Raw genomic sequence first — 18,785 nt, forward strand, 5'->3', positions numbered from 1 at the left:
TCAGCTCAGCTTCCAGTGCCGCCAAACAGGGTATTCAGGTTTGGGTGGATGCTGTGTGACGTTCCCCAATCATAAGCCTACAACACAGAATATCAGACAGTACACCATATGCATAGGAATGATAAACTTTATGAGTAGTAATCCGAATTATAGGGTTAGTATGAAAATAAACAAAACAACAAAAGGGCCCGAAGTTAAAGTCCCAATATCATTTGGAGCTCACTCAGCATGTAGTCCTCCACCAACGATCTTCGCCGAAACGTCGCTGGCCCTCGGATCATCGGATTCCCGTATACGCCCGCCGGTGGTCTAACAGCGCTCTCCATGCGTGGCCTTACCCTTCTCCTCTCCTCTCCGGAAGCCCCGCGCAAAACCCCGGATCTTAGGCACACAAGAAAGAATAACAGTTCTCCCATTGTATAGCCACCCGTTATCTCTAGTTATAACGCAAATACTGCTGCTACAGAGAAACCATTACATCTGCAATTAACATTACAGAGAAGCCATTACATTCTCCACCCCATCGAATTTAGTCATGTCCTCATGACGTTGAGGTAATTCGCCAACTCTTCCTGCAAAACACAAAGCCCAGTCCAGGTGTAAAAGGCAGTGACATAACTCCCCAAAACAGTAGAAATCACGTCCTGTTCCCCAGGCGCTACATCGGTAAACCTATCTGGTGAGTTCCTAATTCTCTGAGACCGCCGTACCTCCTCACCTGACTCTTCCGGCTCAGACGCTACTGGGGATACGTCGGACCTGCTTGGCGAAACCTCCCGCTATCTATCACTCAAAACCCCCTGTAACTCGGAGCCCCCTGTTCCGTGTCCAGGTCCCGGCTCCATGCCTTCAGGGTCCGGCTGCACCCCAGGCGGCCCACAGATTACAAATCCCCCCCACTTCACTTGACTCAGCGGGAGAAGGGCCAGGTATCTCTTCCTCTATCAATGGAGAGTTAGCGAAAGGCAGCATGAATTACACATCCAGATCATCATCCTTCGAATCAGTATCCCTCTCGGGGGCGGGGCCCGGCCCAGCCTCTCCCGCTGTGAGATCCTGTTGTTCTCCCTCGTTTCCGCTGAGTTCTCTTACTAGGTGTAGGATTCCAGTCGGGATCAGGGTCTATTTGCACCTCTTGTTCCAGTGGCAACAGGTGGTTCCGATAAGGAATCATGACAGGCCCCTTCCCCTTCTCTGGTTTCACCCACGACACCGGTAGGTTTGACATCTGACTCTCCACCACATAGGGTGTGGCCGCCCAGAGGTCCACCAATTTGTGTTTTCCAGGTACGACCATGTTCTTTCTGAGGATTGGATCTTCCGGCAGGAATTGGGGAACCCACCTTCTGATCATACCTTTTTTTCCGCGATTCTGCTTGGCAGCCATGACCCCAGCCAATTCATCAGGCTTTTTCAGCTCTCCCCTCATGTCAGAGACATAATTCAGATAAGGCTTCGGTGGTAAGTGACCTTCGTCAGTCTCACAATAAAGGTCAATATATAACCGCGCCTCCCGCCCAAACATCAGATAATAGGGCATGTATTCAGTAGCCTCATTTCATATACAGTTGTAACAGTGAAAAACAGAATGCCCAATATGTTGACTCCACCTGCTCTTCTTTTTGATTTCCAGGATGTCCAGCATGTCTAGCAAGGTCCGATTAAACCTTTCAGACTGGGTGATATGGAGTAGTCCTCAATTTCTCGACTCCAAGCATGCCCAGTAACTCATAGACGAGTCGGCTCTCGAAGTCCCGTCCCTGGTCAGCATGTATCCACCTGGGAACTCCATAAAGTACGAAATAATTCCCCCATAACACTGTTGCCCCTGTAGTCGCCCTCTGGTCATTGGAAGGAAAAGCCCGAGCATAACTGGTATAGTGGTCAGTGATAACTAAGACATTCGCCCTGTTGCTGACATCGGGTTCGAAGGACAGGAAATCCGTACACACCAGGTCCAGGGGGCCTGCACTCTGCAAGTGGGCCATAGGAGCAGCCCGCGTAGGCAAAATCTTCCGCCGTATGCAGTGAATACATGACTTGCAGCATTCTTCGATCAACTTCATTCGGGCCAGTAAAACCGGTCATTGAGCAATCCATCATGAAGCGACCTCAACACAATCCTCCGATACTTCTCGGGCAGGACCGGCTGGCAACGCCTAGGTCGGTCCGGGGGTGACGTGAACCGGTATCAGATTTCGTTCTTCAGCTTCAACCGAAGCCATTCTTTCAGTGATGGAGACACCGAAGCGTGTTTCATCTTCTTCCCCTTTTCAACCACATACCAAATAGTGTCAATTACCGGGTAATCACGCTGAGCAGTTGCCACTTGCCCAGAACTCAAGGCCGGCAGCTCCTCGGTCTTCAGCGTAGTCAGGTTATAATAAACTGCGGGTAGGGTGTCATCAGAAGCCCCCAATAGGTCCACTGAGCGATCCGGCCTCTTCTTTTCCTCGGCCTTCACGGTGATGGCAAATTGACAAATGACCTTCACCCCAGGGGCAGAAAAGCTCTCAACTGCTCGTCCCTTTCCAGTTCCTCATGTATCCGTCAGGCCAAAGCATTCGCTTTGACGTTCCGGCTTCCCGGCCGGTACTTCAGGCTGACATCATAGTCAGACAACGCTGACAATCATCGAAGGCCTGTGGCATCCAGTTTCGCCGAGGTCAGGATCTAAGTTAGGGGGTTGTTGTCCATCCTGACCTCGTACTTGGCTCCACAGAGAGAGTCACTGAGCTTATCCACCACCTTTCATTTCAACGCCAGGAATTCCAACTTGTGCGTGGGATAGTTTCTGTCGGAGGGCGACAAACACCGGCTGACAAACGCCACAGGCCTGAGCCCGGTGCCCTGATCCTGACACAGAAAGCCTCCTAAACCCTTTCGGCTTGCATCTGTGTGTAGTACATACAGAAATCTTGGGTCCGCAAAAGCCAGCACCAGTGCCTGGGTCAGCAACTCCTCAGCGACTGAAAAGCCTCCCGACATTTTACATCCCACCCCTGTCCAAAGGGCATCGATGGGTTTAGATATTCTGCATTCTCTTGTCCTTTCTTTTCCTTTCTCTTTCTTTCTCAAGGGTAGGGTAACCACACAGAAGCTGATTCAAGGCATGACTCACTCTGGTGTAGCCCTTCACGAATCTCCAGTAATAACCACAGAACTCAAGGAACGAGCGCAGAGCGCTCACAGTCTGGGCCCTTGGCCAAGTGTCACCGCTTCTATCTTAGCCGGTTCTATAGCTACTCTATTCCGCAAGATTAAAAACTAACAGATGCTTTGCAGAACCGGTACTTGTCCGCGTAAAGTTTTAACCCTTCATCCTTCAGGCGGCTGAGCACCTTCAGTAGCCTCGCTTTGTGTTCTTCCAAGGTGGATCCAAATACTAACAGTTCTTCCAAGCATAGCAACACAACAAGTAAGTTCATATGCTCCACCGTCTTCTTCAAATCCCTCTGAAAGGTGACAAGTGCTCTCGATATGCCCTGATAAATCCTTTTAAACTGTAAACATCCCAGCAGGCATATAAATGTTGTCTTCTCTTTATCGGCTTCACTCATCGGGATCTTGTAAAATGAACTCCTCGAGTCCAGCACACTAAACCACTTCACCCCACTCAGAGAGGCCAGCCCGTCCTCGACCCTCGGGACCGGGAGCTGGTCAGGGATGGTGCGCCGGTTCAGTGTCCTCTCGTCCACACACATGCGGACTTTCCCGTTTACCTTCCGGGCCACTACTACTGGGGACACATTGGGGCTTCGAGACTCAGTGATGATCCCAGCTTCCTTCAACTTACGCAGATGCTGCCACACGTCATCCACGTCTGCAAGGGCCAGTTGCCGCGACCTCTCTCTCAACGGGGTGTCCTCGGTCACCCGGATGGTGTGACGAGTGCTCTTGGAACAACCTACATAAAACTCGCCAATTGAAAAGACACGTTGCAGCGTAAAAATCTTCTCCAACAGCCTCCTTTTCCAACTCAGCGGCACAGAAGAGTCCCCGAAGTTAAAAACCTCAGCGATCAACTTTTCCCCTTTTCAAATAGATTCTGCTCAGCGGGCCCCATGGGGGCGCTGGACATAATCGTCACCGGGAGCAAATGCGCCAGGGGCATCCCTCTCTTAAAGATAATCTCTCTCTTCGCAGTGTTCCTGACAATCACAGCCATCCTGCTCGCCTGTACAGCCGAGGGCTTCTTCAATTCGGTGCTCAAATCACCTCAGCCGGAAATCTTGACAACCCATCGAAATCCTCCGGATCATCCACTGAGGGCTTCAGCTTCAAGCACTCCGGGAAAACTGAGGGTCGCCTTTACTTTCGCTCATTCCCCGGGCCGTACCACCCCAGGCTTCGACTTGGTGCACCACACAGTCCCTCGCTTAAATTCAGTATCCGGCCCAGTGCGGCCACGCACTTCCTCAAACGCAACTCGAAACAATGGTGCACAGACCAGGTCCCCGCCTTCGCCTGCCTTCTCACCCGCCTTCTCCTTGCAGTCCTCCATCAGCCTCCATCCAAGAGAGGTGTTGATCCCTACCAGAATTGAAACACCGCCCGACTCAACAGGATCTGGACAAACCAGCACTAATGTATCAAGAAACTCAGACACTACCACATCGGTCGCCGAGAACTCCAGTTTCACTGACAAATAATCGTCGTACGGATAATCACCAGCACTGATATGCCAAATCTCCAGTGCAATGAATGGAGTCAAGGGAAAATGCTTCAGATACTGGTTGTAGAACGAAGGGTACAGTAACGTGACCTGCAACCCGATGTCGAGTATGGTTTAGCATCGATTCCCTCTATCAGCAGCGACACGCTGGAGCGTGGTTCCACTAATCCTTCAGGAATAGGGTCTTCTGCTTTCGGGAGTTCCTTGGTATATTGCTGGGAACGTGTTCCCCAGAGCCCCAGTGATGGAACACCGTTCCCTCATTGGGGCTCCTCTAAGTTTTCCGACACCGCTCCCTGCTTGGGTACCCGTGGGATCGTTTTCCGAGGGGCTGCCTGCCGCTCACATTCCCGACGGAAACGTCCCTGTTCTCCACACTTATAGCACACACTACCGGCCGTCCGTCTTCTCCAGGAACACCGGCCACCCGCAGCCCGCTGCGCGGTCCTTCCCCTGAGTGGGTCGGGGGGGTGGTGCTCTCTGCCAGTCCTTTCATACGGAGGGTCCACACCCATTGTGAACCCCCGTGACCTCACAGTTCTTAGCTCTGCCACTACCAGTTCTCGGTTTGAGCTGGCCCCGGTCACTTCAAAGAAGGGGCCACGACCGAGGACTGCACCCTGTTGACGGAGTCCTCTCGCGGCCCCAACGCGTTCTCATTCCCCCGCACCTCTCTGAACAGCTGAACAAGGGGGGGGGGTGCCTATTTTATGGGACTGCCGGAGACCCCAAGCAATCATGCCCTGGTACTGGGCGACTTTGGCTGATCCACCTCAGCCAGCTGAATCACACCCCCACCCCCGCTCCGGCGCCGCCACCAATTTAGCTGTCTCTCTAGCCGAAAGAGATACGCGGAAAGCTTCTTCCCTTTCCTCTTACGCATGGTTTAAAACCCCCTCCTCCACCCTCAGGAGCTCCATTGTGTTCCCGGTCAGAACAAAAGCGCTCTCCAATGCGTCTAGATACTCAGCAAGAGAGGCAGAGGGCTGTTAACGTTCACCCCTCTTAATATCGCAGACGCCAACCCCCTCAAACTTTCAACCAATCGCTGTCGGTTTTCGTCATCAAAGCACTGCCACTCACCTAACAACTGAGATCTGCTCTGCTCACATCTCATAATCCCCCTTTCCCTCGGGTGGGCGTTATTCCAGAGAAAATTCTTAGCTTCTGGCGGGGACCCGCTACCTTACTCGCCAAGGAGGTAATGGCGGATGCCAAATCAGAGCCCTCACTCATCACTAGGGGACGGGAACTAATCAAACTTTCCAAATCCTCATCCCTCAGAAACGAATGAACCCTGTCTCTAAACTCTACGCCCCTAATTGCGGGCAACTCAGCTTGTGCCCGCTGACAGTCTGAACACGTCATGGCTCCGCCTCCCCGGTCACCAAAAATGCTGGCAGTACTACCGCTATTATATCAGCACTAGTCTGAACTAAAACAAAGTCTGAGCCATTTTATCAAACATACGCGTTATGATTTCTACCTTGTCAACATATTTAACCATACCCAAACATCGAATTAACAATTCATCTGCGGTACGAATATCCACCCCGCCCAACACTCACGCATTAATTACCGGTAGTCTCTCAGATACACACCAGCGTTCGATGCCAGCAGCATCCATACCAGCACTAATTTAAACAGGGCGATCACACAGCATCCACGCTGGATCAATCAATCCCGGACGAGCCCCCAAAATATCAGTTGGGGCTCAGTCAACAGATATTCCTCCACCATCCATCTCAGCCGAAACGTTTCAGACCATCAGATTCCAGTATACACCGTCCGGTGGTCTACCAGCGCTCTCTACACGAGTCCTTCCTCTTCTCCCCGCGACGAAAGCCCCGCGAAAATCCCCGGCTCCCAGTCACGCAAGAAAGAATAACATTTCTCCCATTGGATAGCAACTCGTTATATCTAGTTATAACCCAAATATCGCTGGTCCAGAGAAACCATTACCTCATCAGTTAACATTACAGAGAAGCCATTACATTAGCTTTAGCAGTTAATATTACAGAGGAGCCATTACACTGGCATGGACAGAGGAATGGCTGGCAGGCAGGAAGCAGCGAGTGGGAATAAAAGGTGCCTCTTCTCGTTGTCTGCCAGTGACTAGTAGTGGTGTTCCTCAGGGTTCAGTATTGGGAGCGACTCTTTTCACATTACTTTTCAATAATTTGCATAATGGAATTGATGTCTTTATGACAAAGTTTGCAGATGATACGAAGATAGGTGGAGGTGTAGGAAGTACTGAGGCAGAAATGCGCTTACAGCATTACAGGGCTTAGACAAATTTGAAGAATGGGCAAAAATTGGGAAATGGAATATAGTGTTGGGAAATGGATGATAATGCATTTTGATTAAAGGAACAATAGTGCAGACTATTATCTAAATGGGGATGACATTCAAACATCAGAAGTGCAGAGGGACTTAAGAGTCCACGTGCAAGACTCCCAGTAGGGTAATTCACAGGTTGAGCCTGTGGTAAATGAAAATGCATTGTAAGCATTTGTTTCAGGAGGACTAGAATATAAAAAGCAAAGTGATAATACTGAAGCTTTATAAGACACCAGTCAGGCAGCACTTGGAGAATTGACATCGGTTTTCCACCCATTATCTCAGAAATTGGAGAGAGTCCAGAAGAGGTTCACGAGGATTATTCCGGGAATGAAGGGGTTAACTTTACGGAGTCTCTGTGGGAGGAGGTTAGGAACAGGAAGGGGTCAGTAGCTTTACTGGGACTTTATTATAGGCCGCCCATTGGTAATAGGTATATCGAGCAACTGATAGTGAAACAGATCCTGGAAAGGTGAAATAAAACCAGAGTTGTGATGGGAGATATTAATTTCCCAAATATTGATTAGCATCTCCCTAGAGCAAGGGGTAGAGTTTGTTAGATGTGTTCAGGAAGGTTTCTTGACACAGTATGAAAATAAGCCACAAGAGGAGAGGCTGTACCTGACTTGGTATTGGGAAATGAACCTGGTAAGGTGTCAGATCTTTCAGTGAAAGAACTATCAGTTTTACCATAGCACTGGGAGATTGGAACAGACAAGATAAAAAAGCATTTATTTAGAATAAGGGGAATTATGAGGCTATCAGGCAGGAAATTGGATTCTTAAATTAGAAACAGATGTTCTCAGAGAAAAGTATGGAACAAATATGCCCAATAGTCGGGGGATATTTGTGTAGAGTTCTGTCTAAGTTCGTTCCAATGAGACAGGGAATTTATGCTAGGGTCGAGGAACCGTGGTGTATATTGGATGTATGGCAACTAGTCAAGAAGAAAAGAAAAGCTAACAAAAGGTTCAGAAAGTTAGGTAATGTTTGAGATATAGAAGATTATAATGCTACTCGAAGGAGCTTAAGAGGGAAATTAGGAGAGCCAGATAAGAAGGCCTTGGCGCGCAGAATTAAGGAAAACTCCAAGGCATTCTGCAAATATGTGAATGTCAAGAGGATAAGACGTGAAAGAATAGGACCTATCAAGTGTGACAGTGGAAAAGTGAGTATGGAACCGAAGAGAAATAGAAGTATTCACTATGGGAATGGATCATCGTGATTGTACTAATGACTTGCAAGAGACTTAAAAGCTTGCTTATGTAGATTTCAAGAAAGAGGGTATGCTGGAGCTTATGGAAAGCATGAAGTTGAACAGCTCGCTGGGACCGGTCGTGATGTACCCCACGCTACCGTGGGAGGCGAAGGAGGAGATTGCTGAGGCTCTGATGATGATCTTTGCATCATCAATGGGGTCGGGAGAGGTTCCGGAGGATTGGAGGCTTGTGGATGTTGTTCCTTTATTCAAGAAAGGGAGTAGAGTAGGGGTGGGCAAACTTTTTGACTTGTGGGCCACAAAGGGTTCTAAAATTTGACAGGGGGGCCGGACCAGGAGCAGATGGACGGAGTGTTTTGGTAATACACCTCATAAGAGAAAATAAAATATCATGGGATATGTAGAAAACATGTGCTTTAATTTCAATTGGAAATGAACAAATGCATTACAATAAAATATCTGTCTTTGAAGTCCCATGGTATTTAGCTATTTATTGAAATGACTTTTAAAACACTGAAAATTAAATGAGTAAAATACAGCTTTTTTTAATAGTAACAGTTATTATTTTAAAGCACTGAAAATTCTGTTATCCTTCAAGATATTATCATCATCACTCTCCTCCTGACTGTCTTTATTTCAAAAACGGTAGGAGATGCAGGTCTACTTGTCCTGCTCCTTCTTATTCAATTGTCCCCTGTGCCAAAACTCAACAACAACCAGCACAAGGACAGAACAGTGACAGCGCCCCAGTATGCGGAGCGTGTTATTTGATCTGGAGCGCATTTTTTATTTTGAGAACGTACGTGCACCTGCGCAAAACTCTTGTCCATCACTTAACAGAAATGATATGTAACATGTAAGGCTTATTGAAAAAAATTATTTTCAAAAGCATTTTTTACATAACACAACGAAGAAACTTATTTTTAATTTCAGTGGGAACAGTGTTGTTGGTCTCCCTTTTTAGCCAGCACATCAAAGTCTGGATTTAGTTTTGTTGTGGCGATTCTCAGGATGGATCTGAGGTGTTGGTCAGTTAACTTGGATCTGTGGCTGGCTTTGTTGATGTTCATGACGCTGAACGCCTGTTCACACAAATAGGTCGAGCCGAACAAAGAGTAAAGCGCAAATGTGGAGTAATACGCCGCACCTCAACAAAGGTCAATGTATATAGAGTGCGTCATCTATTGGGAAAACGCCAGAATTGCGGGGAGAAAACGTTAACAAGGTTTATTAATATAATTTCATCGTTCTGCGGGCCGGATTAAAAAGCATATGGCCCCCGGGCCGTAGTTTGCCCATGCCTGCCGTAAACCATCCCTCCATAGCATCCACCTTTTCTGCAGCAGTGACACGATCTCTGATCAACAGTGTCACGTCCCCACCTCTTTTTCCTCTCTGTATGTCCTTTCTGAAACATCTAAAACTCGGCACTTGTAACCATACCTGTCCCTGAGCCATCCAAGTCTCTGTACTGGTAACTACATCATATCTCCTAGTACTGATCCACGCTCTAAGCTCATCCGCTTTGTTCACAACACTCCTTGTGTTAAAATAGACACATTTCAAACTTTCGGTATGAACGTGTCCCTTCTTAATCACCAACCTATCGTCCCCCTCGCATTGTCTACAAGCTTTCTCTATTTGTGAGGTAACTTCCTCTTCCGCCGTCTCTTCAGTTCGGTATCCATCCCCCAACAATTCTAGTTTAAACTTTCCCCAATAGCCTCAGCAATCCGCCCCGCCAGGATCTTGATTCCCCCTGCAATTCAAGTGCAACCCGTCGTTTTTGTAGAAGTCACACCTGCCCAAGAAGAGGTCCCAAAGATCCAGAAATCTGAATCCCTGGCTCCTGCTCCAATTCCTCTGCCACACATTTATCCTCCACATCATTCTATTCATATTCTCACTGTCGCGTGGCACAGGAAGTAATCCCAAGATTGCTACCTTTGTGATCCTGCTTCTCAACTTCCTTCCTAACTCCCTGTAGTCTTTTTTTATGGACCTCTGCTCTTTTCCTACCTATGTCATTGGTACCAGTATGTACCACGATCTCTGGCTGTTCTCCCTCCCACCACAGGGTATCTTGTACCACGACCTCTGAGTGTTTCCTTTCCCATGGCAGGATATCTTGGACGTGATCTGAAACTCCCGGACCCTTGCACCTGTGAGGCAAACTACCATCCGAGTTTCTTTCCTGTGTCCACAGAATCGCCTCTTTGACCCCGTAACTATAGAGTCCGCTATCACTTCTGACTTCCTCTTCCCTTCCCTACGCTTCTGAGCCACAGGGCCAGACTCCGTGCCAGAGGCACAACCACTGCCGCTTCCCCCAGGTAGGCTATCCCCTCCCAATAGTACTCAAACAGAAGTACTTATTGTCAAGGTGTACAGCCACAGTAGCCTCTAGTACCTGACTCTTCTCCTTCCCCGTCCTGACTGTGACCCAGTTTTCTTTCTCTCATGGCCCAGCTGTGACCACCTGCCTATAACTCCTTTCTATCACCACCTCACTCTCCCCGACTAGGCAAAGATCATCGAGTTGCATCTCTCGTTCCTTAGCACAGTCCCTCTGGAGCTGCAGATCAACACATCTGTTGCAGATATGGCCATCCCGGAGGCTGGGAGACTCCAGGACCTCCCACATCTGACACCGAACACAAAAACTGGTCTCACACACATAGTTCCTCCTTTCCGCAAATAACACAGGTAAACCTGCCTCAACTCGTCCTGTTATTGCCTCAGCCCGTGGAGCCGAAGTCCTACCACTCTGCTGCTTCTCACTCCGCTGTCCACTCTGAATGCTGCTCGCTGGGTAGGGCGACCTTCATTTTAAAACTTTTGCGCTTCACTGGCTGACGTCACGTGCCTGCGCAGGCTCACCTGTCTTTTACCTCAAGTAATCAAAACCCCCTCGCTCCGAAAAATCAGCCGTTCCCTCATAGCCTTCTCGCTCCGAATACAGATCCGTAATTCAGTAAAGGTGGCATCACTGGTAGAAAGCGGGTGTAGTGGACAGTGAGAAAGATTATCAAAGCTTTCTGTGGAATCTGAACCATCTGGAAAAAAAGGGGCTGAAAATGGCGAAGGCATTTAATGCAAACAGTTGTGAGGATTCTCACTTCAAGAGGACAAACCACGGCAGGTCTTATACAGTGAACGGTAAGGCACTGAGGAGTGCAGTAGAGCAAAGGAATATAGGTATATAATTCATTAAAAGTGGCGTCACAGGTAGAAAGGGCCGGAAAGAAAGCTTTTGGCATATTGGTCTTCATGGATCACATTATTCAGTGCAGGTGTTGGGATGTTATGTTGAAGTTGCATAAGACGTTGGCAAGGCCTAGTTTGGAGGATTGTTTGCAGTTTTGGTCACCTACCTACAGGAAAGATGCAACTAAGATCGAAAAAGTGCAAACAAAATTTACAAGGGTGAGGCCGAGACTAGAGGACCTGAGTTATAAGGAAGGATTGCATACGTGAGAATTTTAATTCGCAGAGCGTTCAAGCCTGAGGACAGATTATGAGGGGTGTAGGTAGGATCATTGAAAGCAGGCGTTTTTGTCTTCTGAGGTTGGCTGAATACCGCAACGAGAGATTATGGGTTAAGAGAGAATGGTGAAATAGTTAAGGGGAGTTTGAGGGGAAACTGCTTCACTCAGAGGTTGGTGATTATGTAACGACCTGACAGCGCAAGAGGTGGATGCGACTTCGATATAAAATTTTAAGAGAAATTTCCATTGTCATAGGGATGGGAGGGGTAAGAAGTGCGATGGTCTGGGTGCAGTTTGAATGGATCCACATGGGCTAGATGGGGTGGATGACTGTAAATTTCTGCAACTATCAATCCGATATGAAAAAAAAGTAAGTAGTGCAAAAAGAGTGGTAAAGTTATGAGGTAGTGTTCTTAAACCGATGTCACGTACTGAAGAACCCATGAGTGTGACTAAGAACTCCAGCTGTCCTAGTCCGGAACTGGAATATTTGATAATTCTCATCGGAGCTGCACGCAACGACTTGCTTATTATCAACGTCACCTATGTTTCCCAAATGGGCCGACCACTTGCACTTTCTTATATTTGCATCCCCTTCTCTCCCTTTAACTTCATCCTCCACTACCCCTCTCCCAATATCCACCGCTGTCTTGTCCTCTGCTATTGTCCCATCCCTCATTTTTCTCTGGACTCCTCACTGTATCCGCCTTCTACAATTCACTTACCCTTCATCAGTCAATCAGATGTGTTGTTGGAACATAAAATTCTGAGAGCTCCTCTGAGGATGCGTGAAGAGCAGGTTGACAATGGGTGGCAGTGAGTAGATTAATAAGAAGATTAGATGCAGTGTTGTTACGAAGTATAACGGTTTAGAAACAAACCCGCAGCAAGAGATTTCACACTGAGTCGGATTTTAATGTTAAAACCACGATCTTTATTAGTAAATACCTATATAATAGTAAATCGACAACCCTTTCTACCAGTGACGCCTTTAATGAATTATAGACCTGTATTCCTTTGCTCTACTGCACTCCTCAGTGCCTTACCGTTCACTGTGTAAGACCTGCCCTGGTTGGCCCCCCCAGAAGTGTGAAAACCCACAACTGTCTGCATTAAATGCTTCCTGCCATTTTCAGCCCCTTTTTTACCATTGGTTCAGATTCCACAGCAAGATTTGATAATCTTTCTCGCTGTCCACAACACCCCCTTTCGAACCTTTCTACCAGTGATGCTACCTTTAATGATAAACAAAATTTACACAAAATGCTGGCGGAAAGCAGCAGGCCAAGCAGAATCTACTAGGAGAAGCACTGTCGACGTTTCGGGCCGAGACCCTTCGTCAGATCTAACTGAAAGGAAAGATTGTAAGGGATACAGAGCTGGAGAAGGAAAATGACCATGGGAGGCCTAGGGAGAAAGAAAGGGGAAGGGGTGCACCATAGGGAGATGGAGAACAGGCAGATTGATGGAAAACTTTGCTCCAACTTTCACCCTGCCTTCAAATTTACCTGGTCCATTTGTGACACCTCCCTCCCCTTTCTTGATCTTTCTGTCTCCATCTCTGGAGACGGCTGAACTACTGATATCTTCTATAAGCCTAAAGAGTCTCACAGCGACCTGGACTATTCCTCTTTCCACCCTGTCTCTTGCAAAAATGCTATCCTCTTCCCACAATTCCTCCGTCTCCGCCGCATCTGCTATCAGGATGAGGCTTTTCATTCCAGGACGAAGGAGATGTCTTCCTTTTTTAAACAAAGGGGCTTCCCTTCTTCCGCCATCAACTCTGCTCTCAAAAGCATCTCTCCCATTTCCCGCACATCTGCCCTCAGCCCATCCACCCGCCACCCCCCTCCGGATAGGGTTCCCCTTGTCCTCAGCTACCACCCCGCCAGCCTCCGGGTCCAACGTACAATTCTCCGTAACCTTCGCCACCTCCAACGGGATACCACTATCAAGCGCATCTCCCCAACCCCCCCGCTCTTCTGCTTTCCGTAAGGATCGCTCCCTACGCGACTCCCTTGTCCACTCGTACCCCCATCCCTTCCCACCGATCTCCCTCCTGGCAATTATACTTGCAAAGGGAACACGTGCTACACCTGCCCTTACACTTTCTCCCTCACCACCATTCAGAGCCTCAGACAGTCCTTCCAGGTGAGGCGACACTTCACCTGCGAGTCGGCTGGTGTGGTATACTGCGTCCGGTGCTCCCGGTGTGTCCTTTTATATATCGGTGAGACCGGACGCAGACTGGAAGACCGTTTCCTTGTGAAGGGCCCAGAGGAGGCTTGGCAGTTCGAGACGGTGACGAGATTGAAAAATTGTAAGTTCCATTCAGTGTCCAGGGAATACCCACCTTCATAGTAATATTTGGCGAAGTCACAGGCTTCTCAGGATACAGAACCCGCTCACATCCGCTGTATCCCATTAACTGTCGGGACCTCTCGCCGTCTGCACCATTTTTTCTTCTCCCTGTCGCCTGGGGAATCACTGTCATAGTCGAGACCTTTGAATTAAACAGATTGTATATCGGGAAATACTGGTATTTAAAACACTTACACCACGGGAGGTGGGTGGAGGTCACTGGCTGAGGTTCTTTGAAGCATTTGGCGGAGCATAGGAGGGTTAATGACGCCCCCTTTGCTTGCATCTCCGGAATCAGCTCCATTTCCATCTTTACTATCTCTATTTTTCCTTTCACGGTTCTTTTGAAGACATTGAACTGAGTACGTGCTGACTACCGTCATTTGCTGGAATAGGACCCGCTCAATTGAATTCACAACTGGCCGTTGTTCGGTACGCCAAGGGCCCGACCTAAGCGCTCCGCTCTCGTTTGGAGGACCAATTTTTCGTGGCATTGGTGACGGGTGGATCGCAGGTCGGCGTCCGAGCCGACGACTGTAGTGTCGCGGTAGATGAATGTTCTACGGCTTTGTGCCCAGTGATCCGAGATCTTTGCGCACAGAGCTTGGAAAAAGCGACGCAATGGACTTTTAACATCGTAAACCATCGAGTTGTTTGTTATGTCTCCCTTCTCGAGGGGAAACGGAGACATTTCTTTCTCCCTTATTTCGAATGCCGGGTGAACAATGTCGCCATTGGAGTACTGCAAGTCTGTGTCTTTGTTATGGCCTTGCTCACGCTGGAGTGTTAGGAACTTTTTTTGCCCGTGGAGGAAGCGGGATTGTGGTTTGCTGTCCCTTACGCGCGGGGGGGGGGAGAGGAGCTGGTGGTGGGGGGCATTTTGGGGCTAAAACATTTAACTGCCATACAGACTTTGGGGGATCTCCTCTGTCTTCGTGGACAGCTGCGAACAAAAGCATTACAGGATGTATGTCATCCGAGTATGAAAGGTGGAGAAGATCACTATCTTTAAATTCCTCGGTGTTACCATTTGACAGTACCTGTCCGGGTCCAGCATGTAAATATCATTACGACGAAAGAACAGCAGCGCCTCTACTTACTTCGAAGTTTCCAAACAGTCGTCAAGCTACTTAAAACTTCTGGAAACATCTATATATGTGTGGTTGCACCACAGCCTGGTATGGAAACACTAGTACCATTGAACAGAAGCTACCAAAGCTAGTAGATACAGCCCAGTACATCATGGTTAAGCTCTCCCCACCATTGAGCATATCAACACGGACCACTGTTCTAGGAAAGCAACATCACGTAACTGCTGAGAAGAGGAAGAAAGTACAGGATCACAGAACACTCATCATCAGGTTCAGGAACAGTTATTACCCCTCAGCCACCAGTCTCAAGGAAAAAATTGTGGCTTCATTCCGTGACATCCTAGACATGGATACGTTCAGACTCTTCCCCCATGACCACCCGGATTGACCTGGGCCCTCAGCTTCCGGCCGTACAATCTGGTGCTCATGTCATGACTCAGTTTGGCCACCAGGAGCGCCAGAATCCTCTGCACTGCGATGCTCCTCCTCACCTGATTAGTGTGCGAATATTTTTACCTGTGTCTTGTTTTAGATATCAGTGCGCCTGTATCTTCTTTCTCTGTCTAAATTCGTTTTGTTCTGTTCGATTTTGCTAAGTATTCAGAATGAGTACCCAGTGTCTAGTTCATTTTGATCCTCGTGTCTGGCCTCCTCTACACTTGGGTTCACCTGATGAACGTCTCTTCTGGTAGTCCAATGTACAAAGATACGGTACTTCACCGAAACATCTCCCGTTCAAACTCAGCCGGGCAGCTATACTTGTTAAACCTTCAGATCAAAGTGGAAAACACTAGATCACTCACCCTTTCTTCATAAGACATGATTTGACATCTAAACAGCATTCTCGCAAACCTGCTCTTCACGCACACAAAAAATTCTCCATCCTTCCAATATTGAGGCAAATAGTCCTAAACCATATTAAAAGAATTGTCTAACAGATTTTTACAAAGCCGTGTCTCACCTCGTGTCCCATGAAATCAATCACGTCTAAAGAAGGTCAATGCAACATCCTCTCAGCATCCGGTCAACCTATGTGGCAACTTTCAATCATATATGGATCTGGATACAAAATTCCTTCCGTTTCTCAACATTTCTAAGAATTCCGCCATGAACAATGCAGTCTGCCCTCATTTGGACTATCCAAAGTAAATTACTCCTCACATTTCCAGAGAGAACCCCATCTAACTATTAACCTGCCTAATCCAATCATAATTTATCGAATTTTCTCAGGTCTCCGCTCAGCCTCCGATGCTGCAGAGCACACAACACACGTTTGTCCAACTGTTGGTCAGAGCAGACCGGTGCAACATCCCGATGATGCTGCTTTGTGTTCCTTAATGGTGACCAGAACTGCACACGACGCGCCATTTGTGGTCTAACCAAAACCCTGTGCATGTGCTACATAAGTTGCCAAGTTTATCACACAGTCCTGACCGTTGAATGCAGATATGCGATATGCCTTCTTTTTGAGCCGACCTACGGCAGGATTACATTCAGGCTTAGGGCAAGATTGTTAGCAGCGTGACGGAACAAGGGAGACTGCATAGGCTGTGAATGTTTTCCCTGCAGCAAAGCAGGGTGAGGAGTGAGAATGAACAATAAGCACTACCGAAAGCAAAGGAACAGGCGTCTCGGTACTCGTATCTGCCGAATATAATACGAAATTAAACTGATCACCCCATTACCTGAATATTCATGCGCCTGTCTTAAACGATCCTAGGGTTCTAACCAACATCTCTCCTGTCACCGTGCGCCAGATACCTGCTACTCTCTGTTTGAATGACATTTGCTTCGCGCTTCTTCTTTAACATTTGTCTCGTCTCAGCTTAAATATTAGAGTTAGGTTTGTTTTCCATAGTACCTTTTCCACGCATTACTTTCCACATATACGGTGCGTCATCGAAACATATGGTAAAATCAGTTCTTTGTATCAGCGACTAACGCAAATCGAGGACATGCAGGGCATCCGCAATTATCCCTTGCTTTCGGCTACAATGTAGTATGCCAACAACTTACTAACCATAACCCGCACGTCTTTGGAATGCGGGAGGAAACCAGAGAATCAGAGCAACCCCAGGCAGTCCCGCGGAGAACAGACGAGCACCTTAAAAACTGTCCTGGAATTCAGCACAGATCGGTGATCTCTGTTGCGCTTAAAGTCACGCTTTTGTGCTGCCATTTCCCGTCTGGTATTTGCCATTTCCACATCAACGAAATAATAATGATCGGCAATCCAACTATGCCTCTCATAACACTTCATACTAGTGGATTTATAAACAGATGCTATTTTATTTCCTTTTCCCCAAACTAGAATTACAAAATGCAATTCTTTCTCTGTTTCGGTCTCATTCCTTCACATTCAGCACAGCCCTTTGGAATTCACCCTGAAGCTATCTGAGTCCTGTCCAATCTGAGCTGGCTTTCAGTCGAAAAGTCTGAGCACTTCACATCAGTGACGGTGAGGAACCGAATGAGGTGTAATGTGGAACACAATGAAAAAGGCGTTGTGAGTCAGTGTTAACTCATCACCCATGTAACATTAACCACGCGTGATTTCGAAGAAGCGAGTCCTGAATAAGCACAGCATCGCACTGTCCCTTTCAATAAAATGAATCCGCGACTCATAGGCACAAGGGCTACGGTGAAAGGCACCTCTATTCTGGCAGTGCCTGGATCAGAGAGTCAAGATTATCTGCTCTAGCTGAGTCAATGCGGGTCTTCCTACGTCCTGCGTTCCGCGATCTCGAGGATCATCCTAGCCCGTTTACATTCAAAGCTTTCCGATCTATCGCGTACGTTCGTTTCCAAATGCACCGAGTGGTTCAGTGTGTATTGGTTCGAGTAACAATGTGTCGAAGGGAAAGCTTCTGTGTGACAGAGATGACTCAGCCTCCTGGGGAAGCGGCGTACGGAAAAACTGCAGAAGAAGAGCATTTAATTTGCAGGCGCTGCTGAAAGCTAAATGTGTAAGCACTCACCTGCCGTGACTCGGATTCGAACCGAGGTTGCTGCGGCCACAACGCAGAGTACTAACCACTATACGATCACGGCCAAACACCGGCTGTTCGGTTTCTGCTGTCAAATCCTTTGTTACCTGTGAGGCTTGATCAATCACTGCCACGGACTTTACGGCGTTTCCGCGGAGACACAAGAGCAAAGCACTGGAAATAATCAGCAGATCAACCGTAGTTCCGGCTGGAGAAACAGAGTCTACGTTTCCTGTACGAGACCCGTCCGCAGAATAGACAAGGTGACAAAATAAATTTATGAAGGTGTAGTGAGATGTCTTGACAGGGAAGAATCGGGATGATCATTTCGGAAAAAATTCAAGCAGTTGGTCGAAATCAGCGGGTTTGTACAGACAATGGAAAGGACATTTCCTGTATCAGTTATGTAACCATTGAAACCATCTGTAAACAAATGTTCATTGCTTATTGAGTAAATGGGAGCTGTTATTGGGGAAGCTGTATTAAATTATAAAGGGCACAGAGAGTGAGGACTCCGTTTTAACGCTCGAACTGAGTGCTGACTCAGTGGGCACTGTGGGGCATTTTGCAGACCGGGTGGTAAAGCTACGATGTATCTTCGAGACAATGTGACTGAGGCAGGTA

General features: G+C 47.8%; 1 non-coding gene across 1 annotated transcript; it reads right to left on the bottom strand.

The window, feature by feature from the left end:
• Window positions 1–18,153: 18,153 nt before the first annotated feature.
• Window positions 18,154–18,225, bottom strand: trnah-gug (transfer RNA histidin (anticodon GUG)). Its single transcript has one exon. It is a non-coding gene; the product is annotated as a tRNA-His (tRNA).
• Window positions 18,226–18,785: the final 560 nt, after the last annotated feature.

This window comes from Hypanus sabinus, chromosome 6 (assembly GCF_030144855.1).
Source record: "Hypanus sabinus isolate sHypSab1 chromosome 6, sHypSab1.hap1, whole genome shotgun sequence".
In the NCBI taxonomy this organism is placed as follows: Eukaryota; Metazoa; Chordata; class Chondrichthyes; order Myliobatiformes; family Dasyatidae; genus Hypanus; species Hypanus sabinus.